At 38.6% G+C, this 20,495-nt stretch overlaps 1 pseudogene; it reads right to left on the bottom strand.

Moving 5' to 3' along the window:
- The window catches only part of LOC127641003 (low-density lipoprotein receptor-related protein 1B-like), a 303,445-nt pseudogene that overhangs the window by 238,063 nt on the left and 44,887 nt on the right, over positions 1 to 20,495 (bottom strand).

Genomic DNA, 20,495 nt, shown 5'->3' with positions numbered 1-20,495 from the left:
TCAATACAGAAAATAAAGTGACACATCTGAGGTGTGACTGTGAAACAGAGCTGGTTTATTTTACCCCTTCATCAACACTTTTGAATCTACAGGCATCGTGGAAGGCAGCACAGAGACAGGATCCAGATAAACCAACACAGATGGATAGGTTGCATCAACTGGTTAGTGCTCCGTGACTAGACAAAAAAAAATTATATTTAGCCAGATTTAGGAGGTAGTTACACTTAGTGATGTCAGCTCCCTGTCTGTCACGTTGTGTCGGTCTTAGAAGTAGGGTCTAGTAGGGTTCGCTCGAGAGCCCCAATCACCTTTGCTTTATTCAGAAAAGGACAATGAAAATTGGAAAGTGGAATTTGCATGCCACAAGGAGATGGCATGAACCATTCATTCAGACTTGTTCTCTGGAGCTGAGCGCATGTGGGTGTTCGTCCCATCACCTTGCTGTCTGCTGGAATTATGGCACATATCATTGGTCACCCTCGCACAGTCCAGTTTTGTGCTTCCCCTGTGCACTTCGACGAATGAGTCCACAGGGGTAAAAGAGTATATTCTAAAAGTGTATATTTCCTCTAAAAGAGCTCACGCAAATGATTGCCGTCTTTTTAAAAATGTCCTTTCGCCTTTGCGCTACTGTGTGTGGCCATTATCTCTCCCCACCTGATGGCCACCAAATCTGTCTCGAGTGCTTGTGTTACCAGCATGTCAATGGCAGCTTTTGTTGAGGGGTCATGAAGCAGATGGAGGCCATCAAACAGATTCTGCCAGAGAGCGAATCGGCCTCCTACAGGCCTCCGAAGTCCTGCGCCCTGTCTGCTTCTCGCCAGGGTTGTCCTCCTGTGGCATCGGCACGCAACAGCTTGCCCATGTCCACTACTCCGTAATTCGTGATGAGGCTCAGTGCCTGTGGCGTTTCGTATTGGAACCCCTAGTGTCACTACATCGACGCACCGTCGAGTGAGTGACAGACAGGGAACGTCTTGGTTACAGATGTAACCTCTGTTCCCTGATGGAGGCAACAAGATGTCACTGAACCGACTGCTGACATGGGGGGGAATCTCTCAAGGCTCCTCAGCACAAATCTGAATGAGTGGTGCACGCCATCTACTTTTATACCCATATGTCTGGGGTGGAGAGCGGCATGCAAATTCCACTCGACAATTTTCATTGGCTTTTTCTGAATAAAGCAAAGGTGATTGGGCTCTCAAGAGCGAACCCTTAGTGTCGCTACATCGACACAATATCTCGTTCCCTCCATCAGGGAACAGAGGTTACATCTGTAACCAAGTTGTTTTTACTTTTTGGACAGCAACCTGATCACGAAAAGACCAAATGTAAATGTCCGCAAAGATGTCCAGGAGGTGGCTTGAAACATATACAAGACATATATGTCATTGTCATACAATGCGTGTAAATGCATCCGATAGCTCAGGCCAAATATGTAAACTTTACTATATGTGTTGGATGGAAGGATGGATGGATGGATGGATGGATACTACAGTATATGCACTTGATGGATGGATGGATATGTGTATAGATTAATAGACAGACAGACAGACATCCTGTGCCTATCGGGAAGCAGGCACAATGGGCACCTGTCCCTGCTTCCCAAATTTGATAAGTCTATTGTATTGTAATTTGTTACATTGTATCTCTAACTGTTGGAAGGCCATTGCATTTTTTTAAGCGTGGTTGTTTAATTGTATTTTTAATGTAATATGTTTTGCATGTTTATTGTATATTTTGTATTTTATGTGAAACTTTTATTGCGGCCTTCTTGGCCAGGGCTCCTTCGTAAAAGAGACTTGTTCTCAAAGGATTTCCCTGGTTAAATAAGGGTTAAATAATATTTTTTTTTTAAAAAACAGACAGACAGACATACAGATTTGTAGCCAGTTTGAGCATTCTGTAAATGGAATGTTTTGGGATTTTTTATCTTCTGTTATGGAAAATCCTTAAGTCAAATTAGTAAGAAAATATCATAGCAACCCCAGTGCAAAATTTCTGAAGGGCTGTGCCAAATTTGGAGGATATAGCTTGAAAGCTCTAAGAGGATTTACTCTATGTTTTTGGAAAAATCCTAATACCTTTAAGTGTAGAACAGTATGTTTGCTTTGGCCAGCCAACATACAGTAAATAGACCTTATATGGCAGTAAAGGCTCTGTACTTGGTGGCTTGTCCAAATCCTGGTCAGGCCCCCAAAGGACTTCAACTTGACACATGAAAAAACTGTCCCTGCCCTTCCTCTGACCACTGCAGTTCTGCCCCTGGGCAAAAACACTTAACCCTCAGTTGCCCCCATCATACTATATTATGCCTACATCATCAGCACTCTAGCTAACGCTTGCACACTCTCAGCTGTCCTTCTGGACAAATAAATGTTGAAATAAATGGATGAATTTTAACATTTGGAGCCATTAGCTCAGGACTTTAGAATTTCAGATAGACAATGGGAAGCATAACTCTAAAGCTGCCTCTTTTATGCTGTCAGATGTATTCAAAAGGAAGCAATAAACATCCCAATCATGACTTCCTACTATTAGTCTGAATACAATTAACCGACACAATAAAGACAATTTTTTTATTATAATTTGCAAATTGTTCTATTTAAGCTTTGAAAAAGGCCATTTTCATATAAGAAATGCAAAAACTGTTCCGAAACACTCCCTCTGTCATCCATTGGTCAGAAAAACGAGTCCCACCCCAAACTCATTCTATTGGTTGAGCCAATGTTGCTATGTCAAGCTAGTCGAGATGCTCTAACAAACGGAGTAATGATTTGATAGCAACACAGAGCTTCAGTTTTTACACTTTTCAGGGGAATCAACCAACAAATAGCTAACTTATATTTGTCTCTGCAAAGCAGAAAGTGTTTTAACATCTGAAAAATTACAAACATCCCCTTTAACCTAATCATAAGGACAGAATTTATATTTTTCAAGGTATCGTACAAAGAAAAACTGTTGTTTCAAAGATAAATCTGCCATTAAGAAGTTGACGGCATTCCTGTTATTCTAATCTTTTGTTTACTCTGCAGGTTGCTATTATATAAAAGACATTGTGAGATGTCAACAGAGTAGACTTTTGTTTAATGTCGATGTGCTTGCGTGTGTGTGTGTGTGTGTGTGTGTGTGTTAGCATTTTAGTCACCTTGCTGTGTGGGCTGCTTTATTCAATTCCATTTATACATTAGGGACTGACAATTCAGCGGTGGGAGCTGAGGCAAGTGTGTTATTATCAATGGGACGTTCAAAGGGGCAACACAATGACGGTTTCCTGCCCAGCACCTGTAGTATCTAGTTCCCTCCAATTTGTGAATACCCAGGAGATATAAAGCATTTCACTCAGAGACCACAGCCAAGATTTATGTAGCTTTCGATTATTTTTGCATAAAAAATGCTGCAACGTTCATTCGTGGCACATTCTTCGATCTTGAAGAATGTTAATTGAGGAAAGTTACAAAGCAAGAGAAGAGGGGGTCAAGGCTATTTGTCGGTTTAAGAAGAAAAATTAAAAGACAACTGGACAAAATTGTCAAGATTAGAAAGTAGGTTTTGCTCTCTAAGTCCATGAATCAAGCAAAGGGGAACCATTCTTGAAACACAAAACATGTTAATCAGAAAAAAAATGTACGCAAACTGTTACTTCTGAAACAGCACTCGCAAATCCATTCGTATGTACATTTTCACAATGGTCTGAATACAACAGTTTACAAACACTGTTGGTAAAACCATTCTTAATTAAATTCTGACATTGTTTTACATTTACATGTATGCATTTGGCAGACGCTTTTATCCAAAGCAACTTACAGAGCCCTTATTACAGGGACAATCCCCCCGGAGCAACCTGGAGTTAAGTGCCTTGCTCAAGGGCACAATGGTGGTGGCCATGGGGATCGAACCAGTGACTTTCAGATTAACAGTTATGTGGTTTAGCCCACTATGCCACCACCACTCATGCAAAAATTTACAAAACAGCGCTCGCAGAAACATTCTTAAGTAAATTGTCACATCGGTTTAAATGCAACACTTTTACGAAGCACCACTCACAAAACCATTCTTATGTAAATTGTCACACTGGCTTAAATGCAACAGTTTATGAAACACTGCTTGCAAAACCATTCTTTTGTAAACTGTCAAATTGGTTTCAATGCAAACATTTATGAAACAGCACCTGCAAAACCATTCGTATGTCTGAATGCAACAGTTTACAAACACTGTTGGTAAAACCATTCTTACATAAATTCTGACACTAGTTTGAATGCAAAAATTTACAAAACAGCGCTCGCAAAACCATTCTTATGTAAGTTGCCACATCAGTTTAAATGCAACACTTTAAAGAAACACCGCTCGCAAAACCATTCTTACGTAAACAGGCACATTGGTTTAAATGCAACAATTTATGAAACATTGCTCACAAAACCATTCTTACGTAAACTTAGTTAAACTTCATAAAAATCGTTTGAATGCAACAATTTACAAAACACAACTCTCAGAACTATTCCAATTTAAATAGATGCACTAGTTTAAAAGCAACAATTTAAAAAACATGCTCGCAACACCACTCTTACTTAATTTGTGAAATTGATATGAATTCAACAATTAACGAAACACAGCTCAAAAAACATTCTTACATAAACTGTCACATTGGTTTGAATGCAACGATTTATGGAACATTGTGTCCCAGCCAGATCTATCTGTGCCTTGCCAAATTGGTGAGTGAAACATTGGTGAACTTCAGCTTGCTGTTGCACAACCGTTCGGCTCCGAAGAAAAATTCTGACTGGCACTCGCTGCCCCGCTTCCCTTTATACCCGTATGTCCGGGGCGGGGCATGCAAATTCTGTCTGCCAACTTGACATTGGCCTTTTCTCAGGTTCAGAGGTACGTTTGGCATCCCAGGAAGACCTCTTGTGTCACTTCATTCGACACAACGTGACAGAAGGGGAACAAAAGGACTACTTGTACTGCTTCCACATTCTACATGGTGCGGCTCAGGTATTTCCAGTTATAGCACTCAGCAAACCTACATGCAGAGGTTTATTCATGGGAAGGAAGATTATTTCTAATTTCCTTTTTAGGGCTGTCAGTTGACTAAAAAAGAAATTGTGTTTTTGGCATTAACGCGACTGATCTCAAATGTAGAATTTGCTGAAATGTGTCTCTAAATTGATTTTATCCTATCCAAATATAGCTACACTCAGATCCTGAATAATAAATCAAACATGTATAAACTGCAGCAGTATGGCCGTCTCATTAACACTTCTTTCCTTTTTTGATATTTCATACCTACGTTTCCACCATAGAACCATTGCAAATGACTTTACTTTGGTTAAATGTCCCAGATGTATTGATTTAAAAATACATTAGCCATTAATTTACTTTGACCAGGCTTTAAACGTTACTCAGAACATAATGAAGCAGTTTTAATGTTAAATATATTGTAATACATTATATGCTAAAATGTATTTAACGACCCTACACATAATCAGTTTCGAACATTATAACTCATTATCTTTGGCAGAACTTCTACTTATGTGTTTACATCTCAACATACATTGATATACTTATTAGTAAAACAATAACACAAAATGGATATTAAACAAACATTAAATAAAAACAAGGTGATCCAAGTGTTCACAAGGTCTCTCTGTCCTCTCTCACACATGGAGCACTGCAGTGTTTGAAGTGTGTAGTTGTTTCATTAAAAAAGCAGTGGTACTGACACTCTTTACTAGTCTCCTTTAACCTTCTGTTATTTGCAGTTCAAACTGATCTGTGGTTAATATCTGCTACAGACCTCTGTGTGATGAGAAATGGTGAAATGCGCTTGGATTGTAGTGTATACCAGCCTTTGCTTTCTCAGATTGGCTTGGGCTGAATTAAAGGTCTGAAAACCGTTCTTCCACTGAATTCTGAAGATGCTGTACACAGTAATGTTTAGAATACTTCTTCTCCTGTCTCTGAAAATTTCCGTAATTTAAAACCTTCTTCCGATCATGCACTACGGCACATTGTAAGCACATAACCAGAAACTAGCGAGCCACTTTATTTCAAAGCAGAAGAATATCATGAGGCCCAGTGCAACTAGTTCATAGAACCTGAAATGAATGCTATGCAATGCTAGCATTTGTTCGACAGTTGTCCGATAGTCAGGGCTGGAATGGTAATCTAGCATACCAGGCATTTTCCCGGTGGGCCGACGCACTTTTGGGCCGATCAGGTGTGGAATGGCAATTGGGAGAACAGAGCGGGCCGGTGGTTCGTCTGCGAAACATGCCCTGACGATAGTCGAAAGATCTTTAGCATGTTTACAAACTTCGTCTCTGCAAATGTTTTCTAAATAGGTTTTAAAATCATGTAATGAATGTTGGAGTATTTTATTTGCTTAAAAGTAAAAGTTTATCATTAACTGTTGGTGTGTCCCAATTCGCACACTTCAGCACTTTTCTACGCAATAATGTAATGTTAGTAATGGTAGTAGAACTTTTACACTGAACATGCACAAAAAGAAGTGTATTATGAGTACCAGGATGATGTACTTCGTCTACCAAAAACGTAGTGTGGATTCATGCACTTGGCGCATGCGGCTTGCCGGATGTTGAGTTACTCGCCATGATGCTGGCCTGACAAATCCTCTTTCTTATCATGGGGATTTGTCTGTGTGCCTATTTCAAGCTAGTCAGACAATTCAGTTCTGCAATACAGTGATGTTTTCACTCAAGACTTCTTTTTCATCAGAATTGAAGCACATACTCTGCATCAAATACTGCACCAATGGCTGTCACAGGCCTGTCACATGTTCTAAGGTTTGTTTTATCATTTGTAGGCTTTGATAAACTTTCAGTAGCTGGGATTTTCAGAGAAGGAGAGGAAACTAATGAATCTACACTTCATTCTGTACACAAGTGCAGCACCAGCTAACGTTATTAACATGCTAACGGCCAGCCAGCGATGGGCGAATCTATTACTCCTCTTAACAAAAATCTAAACTACACTCTTTACTTTTACGTGCAAATAAGCTTTTGATTCACTGCAAATGTTTGCCAGAAGATTGCAGCTCTTTGGCAGTAGTGGTGAACATCCGGTAAACCGTTAGCAACAATGGACAATTTGCAAAATTTTTCAGCAAAGCTCATTTGCATATGAAAATTATCAGTTGCGAATTTACGGCAAGTTTGCTGCAAATTTGCCATGAACTCTCGATTTTCGCAAGAAAGGGCGTAAAGAGACAGTCTCTGGTATGGGCAGGGTTACCTGGCCTTGCTGATCTTACAAAAATAATTGCAATTAAAGGCGATTGTGGCAACTACAGTAGCAAAACTTCTGTAAAGACAGCACCTTGCAAATGCTGTACCATCCCCCAGCACTGTGTGCCCTTACAAAAATTGAGAGTTCATTGCAAATTTGCTTCAAACTTGACTTCACAAGCAAATAAGCTTCGTGGAAAACTTGTTACCAAATGTTTGCCGGAGGTTCACCACTACCGGCGAAGAGCTACAAACTTCTGGCCAACATTTGTGGCAAATCACAAGCTCATTTTGCATGTGAAAATAACGAGCGGCAAAAATGCGTCAAGTTTGCGGCTAGTTTAGATTTTTTGTAAGGGTGAATGTGTATTATTTATGATATAAATGTTAGACTGAGGTTGGCTAACGTGCTAAGCTAGCAGTAACACAAAAGCCACTTATTTCAGTTGAATACAGTGAATTCTGTATTAAAAAAACATACTACATCTTGAAAATTCCTACAATAAATGGTCATCTGCATGGTGAAATTTGCACAGACATTTGAGATGCATCTAAATCTTTTGCTCAAGGCAACTTTGAAAGACAATAGCTGTGGAGAGGGAGAGAATAAAGTATATAAAAAAAGTTCTACAAGTGCATGGGGACACTCAGCACATTTTCAAGGTTACAGTCCTTCCTGTCACATAAAGATATCAAGTTTAAGAGCTTTAGCATTTCCTTTTTACTATAAATGTGAACCCAATGGATGTGTAAATTAAGGCAGCTTTTCAAGCTTTGAAAGCCTATTGCTCATGTCTGGAACTGTAGAAACTGTAATCTCTTGACACAGATGACTAAATGATTGCTCTGTAAATTCAAGAAGATCTTTCACCCGCACACTGATTTTATGGAAATAGAGACATTCTACTGTGAAATATCCTGGTAGAAAAGCACATGTGAAGATTATAGGAGCATGGCTTGCGATGTAATAGTCCCACTTGATGTGTGGTTTTCGTTACAGTTGCAAATACTAATTTGCATTTGAACCACAGATTTTTGTCTCATGTCTAACAATGCCTATGAAAATATAAATAGTAAATATGTATGAATTCCATCTTTCCACAAATAATTACTAGGCTATTAGAGATTTGCATTACATAAAGCTTGAACTGTGTAGTTTGGCCAATGACAGATCGGGAGTAATTGATAAACCTGTTTGAAAACAATAATTACACACTTTAATCTGAAACATAACCTGGAAAATTGTTTGCTGTACACTACCGGTCAAAAGTTTTGAAACACTTACTCATTCTTTATTATAATTATAATTACTTAAAAGTCATCAAAACTATGGAATAACATAAATTGAACTACGGGAATTATGTTGTGACTAAACAAAATCTAAAATAAATCAAAACTGTTTTAGCATCTTCAAAGTAGTCACCCATTGCCTAGAATTTGCAGACATGTACACTTGACATTTTCTCAACCAACTTCTTGAGGTTTCACCCTGGGAAGTTTTTTAAACCGTAAAAGTCAAAAGTTTTTTTATTACATTTTAGTTTTATAATGAAATAAATTAATATGGTGATACATTGACCGATAGTGTAATATAATAAAATCCAATGGATCACTTTTGGCCGATCACAATGTTACAATGTTGAATTTGTTTTTGGCCTCACATTTGCTAAGCAGTCCAGTCCAGGTCCAAAAATGGACCTCAAAAATACTAAATGAATCATGAGAAATTTGAACCATTACACCTAAGAACATATTGTGAACATTGTGTCCTTTTCTGTGTGTATCTGTGCGTGTGAGAATTTTTAGGAAAGTTAATTAAATGTGTGACTCTCTTCTGTCTCAATGCTGTAATCTTCCTCCTGTTCTTCGCTGTCTTTGTTAGCCTAAGTTCATATTCATTTCACACGTCTACACCCAGTCAGTCTGACACCAGAAAACTCTGTCTGAATAATAATAAAAATGATAAAACATCCTTATCGGGCCCACTGATCTAAATATAATCTGAGTGAGAAGGTCCAAAATAAGGGAAGATAAGCGATTGTACAGAACCGCATACTCCCAAACACACAGCCAAAATCCCTTTATTCCTCTTTTGTTAGTCTCTAGAGGGATGCAGTGGTCACCTAAAGGCAAGCTCCATTCCTCAATGATAAAACAAATCCACAAACAAAAAAGTTTCAAAAGAATACATAGTGGTCCAAAAGGCAGCAGTCCAAAAGATGATCACTTTGTTTTGTTTCTCTGAACTAAATAAAATAAAATTCTAGAAGTACTTTGCCAAGGTTAGTTTGCAGCTCAAGTAGATGTCAAGTATCCGTCACACTGTTTACTCAGCTTTATTGACAGAAACCAAATTTTCCATTTGGCAAATGTTTCAATCCAATCACATCAAAATGATAGTTCATCCAAAAATCAAAGTTCTGTCATCATTTATTGACCCTCATGTCATTCTGAACTTGTATGACTGTCTTCTGTGGCAGGGGCAACATGGTGGCTCAGTGAGAAGCACTGTTGCCTCACAGCAAGAAGGTCCCAAGTTCGAATGCCAGCACACCCAGAGCCTTTCTGTGTGGAGTTTGCATGTTCTCCCCATGTTCGTGTGGGTTTCTCTGGGTGCTCTGGTTTCCCCCACAGTCCAAAATCATGCAGGTTAAGTGAATTGGAAATTCCCTGTGAGTGAGATTGTGAATGTGTATGTCTGTGTGTGTTAGCCCTGCGATGAACTGGCCATCTGTCCAGGGTGTTTCCCTGTCTTTGGCCCAAGACAACTGTGATAGTCTCCAGCACTACATAGGACAAGCAGCTATAGAAGATGGATGGATGTATGGATCTTCCATGGAACACTAAAGGAGACATTATTTCCAAGCTGCCACATAGTGGTGCCAAAAGAGAGTTGTATTTTTAGTTGCAAGTCAACAGAAATGCATATTTTATTAACTCTACCCACTAACCGCAACCTTAAATCTAAGCATCTGCAGAGTAATGTTATTTTAAAGTGAAAACCTCCAAATCACACTCACCATTGTTTATGTGAACGTGATTACTTCCTGGTTTCCACAAAACCAGAACCTGTGTCTCAGAAGTTAGTAGTGCTAAAGGGAAATATGTCTATGCTTGAATTGATGCAAAAGTGTCTGATCAGGGATAGCACTTGACATTAATTCTGCAGAATGGGGTTGATATCATGGTACATAAAATATGTCGATTTCCTCTGTGATCATGTTGATAAGGTATTCCATATAGCTTGTGCACTGTATCACAAGTCTTCTGAACAAATATGATTGTTTTGTGAGAGGAATATACCAAAGTTTATGTCATTTACGCAATCGTGACCAATTTTTTACTCCACTGTAGAACCAATGGCGGTTTACGTCAAATCTGGCATGACACCCCTTCAGGCGCCATACATTATATGAGGCACCATACACTGATCAGCCACAATATTAAAACCATCTGCCTGGGGGCCTGGTTAGCTCAGCGAGAATTGAGGCTTACTACCACCCCTGGAGTCGCAAGTTCGAATCCAGGGCGTACTGAGTTACTCCAGCCAGGTCTCTTAAACAAGCAAATTGGCTCGGTTGCTAGGGAGGGTAGAGTCATGTGTGATAACCTCCTCATGGTCGTAATAAGGAATTCTCGCTCTCAATGTGGCATGTGGTAAGTTGTGTGTGGATCGTGGAGAGTAGCATGAGCCTCTACATGCTGTGAGTCTCCGCAGTGTCATTCACAGTGAGCCACGTGATAAGATGTGCGGATTGACTGTTTCAGAAGTGGAGACAACTGAGACTTATCCTCCGCCACCCGGATTGAGGTGAGTAACCACGCCATCACGAGGATCTACTAAGTAGTGGGAATTGGACATTCCAAATTGGGAGAAAAGGGGCTAAAAATAAATAAATAAATAAAAAACACTTGCCTAAAATATTGTGTAGGTCCCCCTCGTGCTACCAGCTAACAGCTCTGACCCGCTGAGGCATGGACGCCATAAGACCTCTAACAGCACTTTGTGTTCTGACACATTTTTATCATGGCCAGCATTACGTTTTTCAGCAATTTGTGCTACAGTAGTTCTTCTGTGGGTTCAGACTAGACAGGCTAGCCTTCACTCCCCACGTGCATCAATGAGACTTGGGAACCCTGTCGCCGGTTCAACTGTTGTACTTCCTTGGACCACTTTTGGTAGGTACTAACCATTGCATACCGGGAATACCCCACAAGACCTGCCATTTTAGAGATGCTCTGATCCAGTCGTCTATCCATCACAATTCGGCCCTTGACAGTCGCTCAGATCCTTACTCTTGCCCATTTTTCCTGCTTCCAACACATGAAATTCAAGAACTGACTGTTCACTTGCTACGTAATATATCCCAACCCTCGACAGGTGCCATTGTAAAGAGATAATAAATGTTATTCACTTCACCTGTCAGTGGTAATAATGTTGTGACTGATTAGTGTACATTCACACATGTGACACAAGTGGCTTATTTTGAGAAAGCATGTTATTGCGAGAAAGCAGTGATCCAGTTTACATGCACTGTATAAGTGGTATACTCTTTACTACTGTATACATGCGGCTCAGTCAATAAGCAGCTTTCTCCACAGCAACGTAATTTCCCCTTGATGCTTGTGTAAATAACAAACATAGTATCTGAGGAAGACCTCACTATTTCATTCTCGGTTGCTTTAATTTTAATTTTATTTCCAGATATTCCAGAGTTGTGGTTGTGTTTGTTTCCTTAAATTTTCATTGCAATATAAAGTGTAAATTCCCAGTAAGGTTTCCCTTTTACATAAAACTTCTGGATACCATTCATGTCCGAGCGCATATACACGAATGTGAGGGACCATCAATATTTTACATTGGTGTGTGTAAATGGGTATAGTTTATAGTGCATGTGCTTTCCCACTGTAATTGTCCCAGAAATGTTTAATTCTTTCCACTTTGTTGACTTGTTGTTGGGCTCTATCCTATGACATTTGTAATCTGGTGTGTTCACAAACATTCGCACTCCTCAAAAACATGTTAGAAGGTTTACATGTGTTTACATGATCACATTTAGCCACGTTCTCCAGATAAAACCCAGGTGTGTTAAATAATTTTCTCCTAATCCCTTAAACAGTGTAAAGAAATCAGCGGTCTTGTTTACATGGCATTTCAGAAAGCCGCTTTCTGCAAAAACCCTGAAATAAACCTTTATCTGTGTGAGACGCATAAAAGGTTACATAAAAGTGCATGAAAAGAAGCATGTTTGGAAGGCAGAAAACATCATCTGGCACTGTCTCTTGTTTTTTTTTGCTCTTTCTCTATCTGTCCCAGATTCAAATACCTCCAGGAGTGAGAGCTGATATCTGCTCTGCTGACTGATAATGTAAATCCTGAACGTTCGGTTATGACAGGTGTATAGAGAGCAATTCTAAACTAGACTCCAGTGAAAAAAAATTGCCCCTCCATGATCCTCACAGGACAGAATCATTTCATACCTCCCACCACATATTTTGGAAACCAGACCAAAACCAATATTGAGATGCAGCATAAAATGTAAATGTAAAAGTTTGCCTTCCAAGTGATCTCTATTCTAATCATTCTGGCGTATGCAGGCTAACATGCAGTTTACCTGAAGGTGAGAATGATGAATACATCCATATGTTCATTTAATACAGCCATAATTAAATGCACACATTCTCTAGACATGAACCATGTAGCGCATGCATCTGAACAGTTAAACGCATGCAGCTGCAATTCATCAAACGGTGCAGCATGGTTTGGACTTAAACTAGGCTGTGGTGTCCATATAAATATTAGTGCTGCTGCGCTCCCATTCACCACAAAATAACTCAGTCTTCACTTCATCATGTGGAGAAACAGTAATTGCCTTTTAGCGGAAAGACATTATTACATTAAGCTAACTTAGCTTATCAAGCACAAAATTGACTTCAAACGAAGTGCGCATTTATTCCAGTCAAATACTTAGTAAAATAGGCAAATTATAAGTTGTTTTAAACAGACTGATCTCACAGTGATTTTGGCGGATAAATGATGTAACAGTCAACAGGGCTGCTTATTTTATTAACCATATGCCCTAACCCTTATTCCTAACCCTAACCCCAACCCTAAACCTAACAGTCAGTTAAGTAAAAACTTTACTGTTAAAATGTATCCTCCAAATTGCGCTCATCATTTAATATATCAATGCGATATTGGCTCAATTAATGGTGCGTTTGGGGCAGGGCACTCTTTTTCTTTTTTCGAACAATGGCAGGCAGGGTAAGTGTTTGATTAGTCTTGCAAAGCCTAATAGAGCCACCCATTTAAATAGGAAAAGTAATCTAACTAACATGTTAAGAGACCAATCACAGTCAGTTTTGTCAGTTATGTCTTTTTACCATTCTAAAAGACAGACATGGGGGAAAAATAATTAATATAATGCCGCACGAGTCTCCACAAGCAATTGCACAGAAAACACACAGGAATATAGCAGAAAATGTGTAGAGTCTAAGTAAGGCAAAGACAACCTTATTAAAACGTGTTGAAAAATGTTAAACAAAGCAGAAAATGCAGCTCTGCTCATGGATATCTGCTTTACTTTCTGCTACATGCCTTAAGCGAAACTCTGAATATCTTTGAAAGATTTGATGTCACTAACCTGGCAAACTCTGTGATTTTTTCCCATCCGCAAAAGCGCTCGTTCCATCCACAAGGAACCTTCTGAACACGAAAAAAAAACGTCCTGTGTGCATCTACTCACGGAAGTTCCATCGAACCAGACAATAAGAGTTGATTGAGCTTTTTCCAGATTTGTTTGCTATAAGCATCAGACGGTTGGTGAACAGACTGTGGGTGGTCCGTGAGCATGCTGTCTGAGGCTGGGACAAGTGTTTGACATACTTGTTTGAAAACACTCATTATTTCTGTAATTCCATTTAGTTATCCTAGTTGCGCAAAAATGACACAGTTCACCTTTAAATGGTGAGAAATAAAAGTGGTGGGTGTTGGAATTGAGGGATTTGACCACAGTAGTTCAAAACGATTTCTACAGAGCCGCTGATGTATGATAACACTTCTGCTTTAGTTAGCAGGACCGAAATGTGCAGGCCATTGGGCATCAAGCTATAATCGCACACCAACATACGGCACTACATCAAAATGCCAAGATATGCCCTTAATCATTCAGCGATCTGTCTTCCCCACATACACACAAACACACACACACACACATACATACACACATACATACACACACACACACGCACGTGGAAAGGTGAAGAGAGAAAGTGCTTTGTCTTTTCCTTCTTTCTCAAACACTCAGACCCTTTATGACCAATAAAACTTTACATTTGTATAAAACACGTTCTAACCTACAGATTGGATCTAGAAATGTCTGTGTACCATGAGCATTTAGTTATTACCATAGAGTCCATTACCAAAGATCTCTGCACAAACCTACTCTTGACAGCATGCAATGAAACTCCAACCAAAACTATTCAAACCAAGTCCAATGACACATTTTCTCAATTCTCTGAAATAGATTAACAAAATTAAAAAGACGGATAAAAATATCTGAAGCTGAGTTATTTGCTAGCAGCCAATCAGCACTTACCTCGGCAGTGCACGCCCTCGTCATAACCGTCCTCACAGTCCCGAACCCCGTTGCAGAGTTTACTGAAATGAACACATCTGTGTGTGCCAAGACACTGGAGGTGATTGATGGGGCATCTCGCCTTTACCTCTCGAAAGCCTGGGAAAAAAAATAGAGAGAATAGGAATAGTGGTCGACCAATGGAAGTTTTTGTGCACACCTATATCTAGAGAATACGGTCGCCAATGTAACGCCCAAAACGGGCGATTATTCCATTACACTACTTTATCTTGAAAACAGAAACTTCTTTTATTTTTCATGTATCGGAGTAAAGATCTGATCATGCCATCAACCTTCAAGTTGATTTTGTAAAACTCACTTGCTATCTAAAATGCATTGTTATTGACCGATAATCTCAAAATGGCTAAATATCGTGTAGTTTATCTTCCTGGTTTATATATATTGGTGAATCACTAGAACACATTACTGAACACATATAAAATAGATCCATTTGAATAAAACAGCACAATGAGATCTTTTAAAAGCTTTTCAAATACGTTCTTGTTTTCCATTTCTATGCCATATATATATATATATATATATAAGTCACCATAAAACAGTAGCTCACCCTATTAACTCAATTCATAGGAGCATTGTGCATAAAATGATGAGCAAAGCTATTTTAATATTCAACTTCTTGCACAGTTTCTCCTAAAAATGTCTCTTTAGTTTAACATGCCAGCAGGCGTCTCTTGTGAATCCCTGATTTTGGATTGCCTGACATTTCTATGGTGTCACAGGGGAGAATACACCATTGCAAAAACAACAATATTGATCTCGATCCATAACAAGGGCTCTGAAACTCTTGACCTACGATCCGTCTGCCTTCTTAACTTTCAATTTCCTTGTCAGTGATCACCAAAGATTTCTTTTTTTCAACAGTTTGGGAGAAGGGAAACAAATACAGGTTTCCCCTTAAAGGTTTTTCCCAATGGACCTCTGCTCCACTTTCATAATCCTGGTAAAAAGAGAATATACAATTCAACAAATTGGAGAATTGTTTAAAAATATCCCAACAGTCTCTCTCTATCTTTCTCTCAAGGCTTCTGTATCTCCAGAGATGTTCAAAAGTATCTAGGCAGCAAAAGTCAAGATGGCACCTGGAAAATATTGGATGGTGATGTAACCTTATTAATTCAGCACATTCTATTGTTTTTAGTCTTACTCCGATGGCTCCAACCATGGCCGCCCTCCAATATGGCAACATTTCAGTAGGGAGGCCTCGCTAAAAGACTAATTATAAAGAAATTATTAGGAAAAAAAGACTGCAAAGTAATGGATGTTGGCACAATACCAATACCACAAGTTAAATTACACACCAACGCCGCCCCCTCAATACGCTCACAATTTATGCTTACTCGGTTCATCAATAATATTTAGAAACCTGTATGCATCCATTTAAATAATTATGTTAGCTTGTCAAAGCCAATATGCTGTTCAACTATTTAAATGTATTATTCTTATTCTACTGAGACCCTCAATTTCTATCTCTAACTCCTTCTAGAACTTCCAAGCTACCTCCACCAAACTCAGCACAGACTATCCTTCAGACTATTCTGACTTAGATTGCTTTATCTTTTCTAAAAGGTGTCTGTGTAAGATGTAAATTCTGCTATTAGCAGAGTGCTTGAACACTTAACACGTGTGGCCCAGTTTTTGTAACAGGGTGTACTCTGAACATGCAGAATGCGCATGCGCCTGTAATTATTTGCAGTACTTAGTGGGTCCACAAGGTGTCAACACTCACAATTGAGCTGTGGCTTTCAAGAAGAAGCATTAAAAGATGTACTGCCACTAATCAACAGGAAACAAAGGTTGAAACAACAACAACAATAGTGGATGTGCAAGTAAAAACAGTGCAAGTAAAAATAATTAACATTTCATCTTCCCTGCAGTTCTAACAATAAAATGTTGCACTACATTTGGGATTTTATGCTATTTAAATCTTATTTATCTGTACATTTCTGAAACACACCATTTATTTGCAAAGGTAAATAAGCTAATTTATGTTAACTTCACTTCAGTAAAACCTACAATTTGTATTAGCTGAAACATGAAGAAAATATGAGAATGTGTCATATATTGGGGGCAGATTTCTAAAATCTGAAAATCATGTCATAACAACAATAGGGAGTAGTTGGCTACAGAGTCTGTGTGATCTGATTGCCTGTTGTAATTTAATTTGAGATTATATAGATTTAGATTATGAATGTGTATATATATTTAGACATTTATCAAACTATTATTTGTCAAAGTTTAACTCTTGTTTTTTGTAATTTTGAAGAGTAGGTTTTTGCAATAATGTCACATTATGTTTACAGTCAAACCTGACCATGTTGTTACAAAGACTTTTAGTTACCGATAATTTATTTAAAATAAAAATTTAAATTAAATAACTCAAATCAATTTATTTATTTGATTCCATAACAGAAAGATGCAGTCTGCTGCCTACGTTTTCGGATGCAGCTCTAAATATATCCATTATTATCATTATCAAAGGACATGGATTATTTACTTTAGCTATGACTGGATTTTACAATGTTTATATGTATCTTTCATATATCCTACACAATGTAAATACATTTACATGAATGTAAATGCAATGCATTTTCCGTTAGAAGTATGCAGAGGTGGAAAGCAACGAATTACAACTATTCTTTTTACAGTACTTGAGTAAATTTTTCACATTTTTATACATTTTTGAGTAGAAATAAATTATAGAACAACAAAGTTCTCCAGGACCCGGATAGTCATCTCTTGCGCTAGTCATCCAGGCTTTACTCCAATGGGACACAGACCACAAAACTTGGTCCATTTGAAGTTTAGAGAAAAACCTGTACTTTAAAGTTCTATGAAGTCAAATATCTTAAACAGCTTTACAACCACAACATTGTATACAACACAGACAAAAAAAACAAAAAAAAACAACAGGAGACAACACAATACAAATATGAAATACAAGTCTTTCCAAATTACACAGCATCACTCTTACTCAAAAGTATCAAGTTTTTACTTGAAGTGGGCCAGTGCTCAACAGAGCGCCATACAGGCAATTATGCACAATGCTTTTCACAGTAAGAGAATTAATTATGTTTAGGCTACTAGGCAGCTCCCATAAACTGTGATTGTGTTCTGCGTTCTGTCTTCTGGCTGTGTTAGTCTCACTATTTCAAGTGTGTGTGTGTGTGTGTGTATGTCTAAGTGTTGCACTCTGGATTTGGACTCAGCTTCAACGGAACAGAGAAAGTCACATAAGGTTAGAATGACATGAGGTGAGTAAATGGTGAAAGACTTTTCATTCTTTGCTGAACAATTCTTTTAAATCTCTTTGAAAAATACTTGGGTATGATCGGATTGGTATGATAAAAAAGACCAGGGCTAAGACACTTAAGCTTTTACGTTAACCTTCGCTTTGTGGTGTACTGGTAGGTTACAAAATAAATATTAATAACATTGAAGTGATAGGGGATGCTTTCATGGCATATTTTCCTGTGGCTTTGATTCACAAAAACCACAAAAATTTAGATTTTTGCTGTTGATTCCCACTTTGCGAATGGATTACAAGCTAATCTAGTTTGATTAATAGGCTGAATATTAAGAGTATGGCAGGGAAGAGTTGCAAAATCACAGATGGTCGTTCACAGACGAGAGATGACAAACTGATCAAAGAAACCACTGCAGTACGTGTGTCGGCAATAATAATGTATTCAGTTGTGTGTGCATATGTACAAAGAAAAACCTGGTAGATAAAACTCTATATCAGAGATGCCAAAACCAGAGCCCGCAGGCCAAAGTTGGAGAAGCCATGTGTGAAAAACACATGTCAATAACAACACCCTTACTGCTTCCATAGGAATTAAGATGCTAGCCAGGTGCTGCTAATCAAATGGCCTTGTTTGCTGGTCTGTAGCTTTCATGTGTGTGTTAACACAATGCCAAGGAGAAAAGACATCAGCAATGATGTTAGAGAACCAATTGTTGCTACCCATCAAGATTATTCGCGAGTGGAAAACATTCAAGACTGTTGCCAATCTTCCCATAAGTGGACATCCCAGCAAATTCACCCTAAGGTCAGACTGTGCAATGCTCAGAGAAATTGCAAAAAACCCAAGAGTTACATCTCTGACTATACAGGTCGCTGTTAGCATGTTACATGTTAAAGTTCATGACAGTACTATTAGAAAAAGTCTGAACAAGTATGGTTTGTTTGGAAGGGTTGCCAGGAGAAAGCCTCTTCTCTCTAAAAAGAACAGGGCAGCACGGCTTAGGTTTGCAAAGTTGCATCTGAACAAACCACAAGACTTCTGGATCAATGTCATTTGGACAGACGATACCAAAGTGGAGATGTTTGGCCATAATGCAAAAACCCAACACAGCATATCACCACAAACAGCTCATACCAACTGTCAAGCACGGTGGTGGTGGAGGGGTGATGATTTGGTCTTGTTTTGCAGCCACAGGAACTGGGCACCTTGCAGTCATTGAGTCGACCATGAACTCCTCTGTATACAAAAGTATTCTAGAGTCAAATATGAGGCCACCTGTCTGACAGCTAAAGCTTGGACGAAATTGGGTCATGCAACAGGACAATGATCTCAAGCACACCAGCAAATGGCTGAAAAAGACAACAATCACTGTGTTGCAAGGCCAGTCAAAGTCCAGACCTCAACCCGATTGAACTGCTGTGGCAGGACCTTAAGAGAGCTGTGCATGAACAAATGCCGGAAGAGTGGGCCAAAAAGAACATTTACCACTTTATGAATCATATCTCTGGAGAAATGCTGTCATCTACAGCATTGTGTGTTGGTGCATTAGTTTTGTAGGCTATGTTAATTCAAACCAGTCTCACGAAGAGTCGTACATATTTTACGAGTTGGCTATTTCGTATGATTTCGTAGGAGTTTGTTCGTATAAATTTGTACAATTTCATCACATGCAAATGCCCAGATGTCTAATGAGGAAGTAAACGCAAGTTTCGTGCATGAGGCGTTAAGGACAAACATTAATAGTATGGCCTTACCCAAACCCCTTATCTAATCCTAAGCGGTCAGTAGAGTGTGTAAACATGATAGGAAGCTGTTGTGTGTGACAGAAGCAAGTAATTGTCGCGTATTAGATGGAAATGATGTCCAGTGACGTCATTAGATGTAGTGAGTGCAGTAGTACGATATCATACGAATTAGCCAAATTTTGAAATATCGTATGAATCCTTCCGATTTTGCCGTGAGAGTGTAGGTTAATTTAATAGCCAAAATATTTGGAAATATGTAAATGAGAAAAAATGAATTTGTTTCAGTAACAATGCACATTATGCAATGCAGAGATCATGCAATTTAGTAATTATTGAAACATCCATTTTAAAATGTAATTGTTTAAATGAAAGTCACTTTTTTAAAGCTAAAAATTACCTTTGTAAAGGTTAAAATATGAACCACGTAAGAGTGGAGGGGATATTTTTTTTCTCTTCGTCTTGTCATTCAAATGTACTGTGTAAAAACGGCATAATACTTCAGGTAGCAAATCCTTCAATTAACGCTTCATAACATGTTTTATCCAAGCATTAGAGGGCTTAGTATTTTTCATTCAGAAATATTTATGAGTGTATTTCCCA

The sequence above is a fragment of the Xyrauchen texanus genome, chromosome 50, assembly GCF_025860055.1.
Source record: "Xyrauchen texanus isolate HMW12.3.18 chromosome 50, RBS_HiC_50CHRs, whole genome shotgun sequence".
NCBI lineage: Eukaryota > Metazoa > Chordata > Actinopteri > Cypriniformes > Catostomidae > Xyrauchen > Xyrauchen texanus.
The sequence above is the reverse complement of the archived record's forward strand: the minus strand, read 5'-3'. Positions and strand labels throughout refer to the sequence as shown.